This window comes from Bombina bombina, chromosome 1 (genome assembly GCF_027579735.1).
Source record: "Bombina bombina isolate aBomBom1 chromosome 1, aBomBom1.pri, whole genome shotgun sequence".
In the NCBI taxonomy this organism is placed as follows: domain Eukaryota; kingdom Metazoa; phylum Chordata; class Amphibia; order Anura; family Bombinatoridae; genus Bombina; species Bombina bombina.
This window is the reverse complement of record NC_069499.1, coordinates 1,421,251,280-1,421,257,515: the sequence shown is the minus strand read 5'-3', so window position 1 is coordinate 1,421,257,515 and position 6,236 is coordinate 1,421,251,280.

Here is a 6,236-nt window from a genome sequence, read left to right as displayed (position 1 = left end):
AATGCATGGGAACAAAGTTCCTGCACTATTTTTGCAGGAGGAACTAAAGTGAAGGTTAACTTTGTTAGTTGCTAATGCAATATTTTATTTATCACCCAAAATAAATGGCAGTTTCATTCATCATTATTTTTAATTTTACATCGTTCATTTAATATCTTAATTATTTCTTTCCAATATCGCTATCACAAAATCGACCCTGTTTTTTTTCTTCTGCTGAAAGGATGATCACGTTGTGTCAGAAGCCAATTGACTTTTAGGCCGTTAGGCGGCCGTCAATTGACGTCAGCAGGTAGTGTCACAATATGCGCATGCGTCAGTGTCTTCTGGTTAAATCAGCAAAGCGAGCGCGGCCCCGTTTCGCGCATGCGCTCTGCCAATATTATTTATTCAGGCAGCTAACAGCAGTTCCGCGACAATCTGCAACAGTAGGATTGCTAAAAAACACAGCTAGTCTCTGTCTGTTCAAACATAGTATTGAATGGATATTGTTATTCATTCAATACTATGTTGCAGAAGAATGACGCATGCGATGAAATGGGTAATGGACTCGATTAACGCATGCGTAAGAGATAGATGCGCATGCGTAGTTTTGGATAGTCTCTGTGCACGAGCCTACTATACAAGTATAGAGCGTGAGGGACCGCTCTATACGTCACTGGGTAAAAAAGCAGGAAGTAACTGATGGGAGGAGAATAGAAGGGAACGGTAAGGATATAACAGAGTATAAAATAATAAAAATAAAATATAATTATAAAAAAATAATATAGCGGTTACTAATTTCATATGCATAGAAGTGTATAAACGAAATTTGAAGGCTGTAACTTAACCTTCACTTAAGTTCCCTCTGGACAGAGAACAGAAACACTTCAGTAAATACTTCTGCTGCTGGTGGGAGGAGCTGGAGCACAGTCTGGATAGAGGGATAGTGAGATCCTCTAGTAATGGACAGTAACACTTCCTACAATACACTAAATGCAAGCTTGTCAGCGAGCCTGCTGTGTGATCACCCTGCATTGTGTGTAACACATGGTGCTTACATTTCTGTGTGGCTTGCTCTGGGGTTATTTAGCTCCCTTCAACAGAAATAAGACTACAGGTGATCTTCGGTTTACGCCGGTTCAATTTGCGCCGTTTCAGAATAAAAACCTTTTTTTTTCAGTCATGTGACTGCTATTGAAAAGCATTGAAAAGCAGTGAACTAATTAAAATAGCCAGTAGGTGGAGCTGTCCGCTTGTGTTGCAGCAAAGTTATGCAATTTAGCAGACTGAAATTAATCTGTGTACACAGAACAGACCTTACCTATCGAGCAGCTTTCAAGCAACAAGATCTAGCAGCCACTTCCCTATTATCTTCCTGTCCAGCTGCTTGAGGTGAGGGTGCCTAATTGCCTATTAATCACTCCATATTGAAATGCAAAGAATAGGTGCAGACCCAATATTATCTAACATGCTAACAATGCAGAAAACTGTTTGCAGAAAAATGCAAGTAAAAAAAACGTTTTTGTTCATTAAACTTAGTTTGATGATACAGTCTGTTGTGTGATTATTTAATTAGGTTTATAATGCTGTTTAGCATTTAAAGTCTTCATTTCAAAGCTTTAAAAATAATGTATTAGGTGTTACTTATGACAATTTTGAGAGGGGCCTGGAATCTAACTCCCTCACTTTCCATCGACTTACATTATAAACTAGGTTTCAATTTACAACAGTTTCGATTTACAACCATTCCTTCTCGAACCTAACCCCATCGTAAACTGAGGGCTACCTGTATATCATTAGTTACTAAAATTTACTTTTGCTCAAGATATAAAGGAGGCAAAGGGTGCCTGTAGGTACCGGTGCTAAAAACAATGAATACAAAAGAAGAAAAAGAGACTCTATATCAGCACTCTTGCCTCAAGCCATCATTTAAAGGGACAGTCAACTCAAACATTTTTATTGTTTAAAAAGATAGATAATCCCTTTATTACCCATTCCCTAGTTTTGCACAGCCAACATGGTTATATTAATATTCTTTTAAACTCTGTGATTACCTTGTATCTAAGCCTCATTTGACAGCCCCCTGACCACATGACTTTTTATTTATTATCTATTGACTTGCATTTTAGCTGTGTTGTGCAGAACCCATGGGCATGAACGCAATGTTATCTATATGGCCCACATGAACTAGCAGTCTCCTGTTGTGAAAAGCAAAAAAAAAGCATGTGATTAAGAGGCTGTCTATAGTGGCTTAGAAACAGGCAGAAATTTAGAGGTTTGAATATTATAAAGTATATTAATATAACAATGATGGTTGTGCAAAGCTGGGGAATGGGTAGTAAAGGCGTTATCTAACTCTAAACAAAAACTATTTTAGCGTTGACTGTCCCTTTAATACACTGCGGCATTTATATACCATACAACATAAAATGAAATGCTTGGGCACTTGCCAGAGTCCTTAATTTAAATTATAAATGTAATTAAACAGATGCAATTTAGACCTCAACCCCTTATACTGTATAATACATGAGAAACAGTGAGAGTTTCATGGTTGATAAAAAAAGACACCAAAAACTCCAAGAAAGTTGCTCATCCTAGAATGAAGGTGTGTCGAAGTCCTGTCCTTGGGAAGCCAGAAATCCACAGTTACTGGCTTCCAGTGTGCCGCTTCCAGCATATTGTCGACACAGCTCGACTCCCCTCTCTTCAGTCCTCCGCCCTCCTGGATGACATCACCACCTTGATCTCACACAGCTACCAAAGGTAGAACTGAAGTAGGTCTGTACATAGGCTCATATAATACAATTTTCGCCCGTGCTCCACTCCATGCCCCAAACCACATTGTATTAATGAATATGAGGATCACCGGGCTTGGACGAATAGAGCTTAGCTTTTATTATTCAGATGCAGTAAAATGTACACACACAGGGCCAGATTACAAGTGGAGTGCTATTTAGCGCTTCCACTAGAGTGCCAAATGGGCTAGAAGTAAACTTTTTACAATACATACATACTGTATATATGTCTAAATATATATATTTATATTATATATATATATATATATATATATATATATATATATATATATATATATATATATATATACAGTCATATGCAAAAGTTTAGGACCCCTGACAATTTCCATGATTTTTATTTATAAATAATTGGGTTTCTGGATCAGCAATTTCATTTTGATCTATCAAATAACTGAAGGACACAGTAATATTTCAGTAGGGAAATGAGGTTTATTGGATTAACAGAAAATGTGCAATATGCATCAAAACGAGATTAGACAGGTGTATAAATTTGGGCACCCCAACCGAAATATTGCATCAATATTTAGTAGAGCCTCCTTTAGCAGAAATAACAGCCTCTAGACGCATCCTATAGCCTGTAATGAGTGTCTGGATTCTGGATGAAGGTATTTTGGACCATTCCTTCTTGCAAAATGTCTCCAGTTCAGTTAGGTTTGATGGTTGCCGAGCATGGACAGCCCGCTTCAAATCACCCCACAGATTTTCAATGATATTCAGGTCTGGGGACTGGGATGGCCATTCCAGAACATTGTACTATTCCTCTGCATAAATGCCAGATAGATTTTGAGCAGTGTTTTGAGTTGTTGTCTTGTTAAAATATCCAGCCTCGGCATAACTTCAACGTTATTACTGATTCCTCAATATTATTCTCGAGTATCTGCTGATATTGAGTGGAATCCATGTGACCCTCAACTTTAACAAGATTCCCAGTACCGGCACTGGCCACACAACATAATGGAACATCCACCAAATTTTACTGTGGGTAGCAAGTGTCTTTTGCCGCCATGCATAACGCCCCTTGTTATGACCAAATAACTCAATCTTCGTTTCATCAGTCCACTGCACCTTCTTCCAAAATGAAGCTGGCTTGTCCAAATGTGCGTTTGCATACCTCAAGTGACTCTGTTTGTGGCGTGTGTGCAGAAAAGGCTTCTTCCGCATCACTCTCCCATACGCTGTGTCAGTATTTGGCCGGGTTATAATACAATATATTTAATAATTATTCTTTAAAATAAACCCCTAATAAAAATGCATATACCAAACAATAAAATGAATGTAAATTCCTAAATTCTTTATATTAGTTAAAATTTATAGACACACTGAATTATATTTATAGAGAACCAGATATGAATCAAAACTATACAAGTTTAAACTTTTATAATATGCTATGCAAAGATCATAAAGTTATCTTTAGAATTAACCTTATTCACAATTGAATTGCATTAAAATACCACAATGAAATACCAGAATCTTCTGTTATTAACCAATAACTCTAGTTCAATGCTCAATATGGATTACCCACTTACTATGCTTAATTAATAACTACCAGGGATATAATCACAATAACCAGTTTATGTACAGTTCTGAAATAGTTCACTATAATAACTGACATATAAATCTGGAGTAATAATGACTAGTTAAGACTACACAGGACTGTGAATATGAGTCTAAAATACAAATTGTCCTTTTTAAAATTACTAACTGCAATTTGAATATAGTCTTAGAATGCCTTTGAGTTAAATAATTAAACATAAAACGCTCATACATCACCAAATAAACAAATCAATGTTTTAGCTTCTAGAGTTTCTCCAATAAATCCAATTTCACTTCATAAAATAAAAGAGGTAATTTTTGCAAGATGGATAAAAAGATAAGCCCAGGTTGCTTTATAATAGACTGGATTGCACGGCAGCAGTTTGGTCAGTCAAAAATTCAGCAGCAGACCCCTCTTTTTCTCTCTTGCTTGGGATTATATTTTGCAATATAGTCCTACCCCTTTTTATTCTAATCATCGTGAAATTGGATACGCACAATGGAAGCTTAACATGGATTGGCCCTTCGAGTCGAAACATTTCACTGGATTTGCCATTTTAACAGTCAAATGTCTTTTGGTTGTAATTCTGGATTTAGGCCATCGGGGGCAGCAGACAAGACAAACAGTTTCATTTTTTTAACACATACTATATAGTTTACTATAATTTCTTGATATTAATAAACTTATCTGGTCAACATATATACCCCATTTAACATGTATTAGATACTACTCATGAGTATTATAGTCATATCACAAAGTAATTCCTATAAATTAAGCAAATTATTGTATGTATATCTCTTTCTGATTGCGTAAAACATATTGGGCTCAATCCAATATGCAGCATCACCCGCAAAAGCCAGCAATGACGGTTTTTGCGCTGTTTTGGTATCACATATACAGCGTAACATACAAGTTACGCGCGTATATTTCACCCGTCGCCTGCAATTTTTTTTTAAATAATTTTTTTATTGAGGTTTTTGCATAACAAATATTAAACACAATACACCTTTTTGTCACACAGAAAAAAAGAAAAAGATACAAACAAACTTGACCGGAACATTTCGGTAGTCATATAATACATTGGTGAATAGCTAATGAAACCTCTATTTTTCAATAAGATATTATGAATGGCTGACCAGCTGAGAACATAATATTAGGCCCCATGGGCCAAACGTATAGGAAATGAAAAATATCTGCTGGCCAGATGTCCAGCTCTTTATGAGCTTCAAAAGGAGCGTAAATCCGTGTATAGAAAAAGAGGGGAAGGGGATATTCAGGGGATAAGCACCGCTATATGCATAAGGGAAATGGTGGAGGGCGTAGCCTTATAAATGTGTAAGTATTATAGGAAGCTTGGTGGAGACTATTAGTCTTGCCAGTGAAGTAATATAGATGAGCTAAGGGGCTGAGCTACCTACCTATTTGTTATGAACCATATATAAACATATTAGGGGTATAAATATGGATATTATAATATTATGTATGTAAGTTAAACGATCCATTGGGAATCAAATAATTTGTAATGGATTAGTTTCTCAACATAGACAAGAGAGAGAGCGATGCCAAGACCTGATGTTTAAGATTGGAGAGGGGCAAAGTGGCGGGTAGGCCATAGGATTATAACAATATGTGATAGGTGTGGATACCTATATTATGTTGCAGTCAGTATCATATTATCCACTGAATTAATAGTAGGTTGAAATAAATAGGATGGGGCAGCATATCTGGAGTCTCAGTAGACATGAAGAACTAAGTAGAAGCCTATAACATTGTAAGATATATCTTATATTACACTTAAACAGGTAGGTATCATGTAATACTATTGGGAGGAAGGGAAGTAATTCGTCTCCTACATGTAAGCACTGTAGGTGAAGTGTGGCAGTACTTCGAAGTCAACTGTGTGCCTG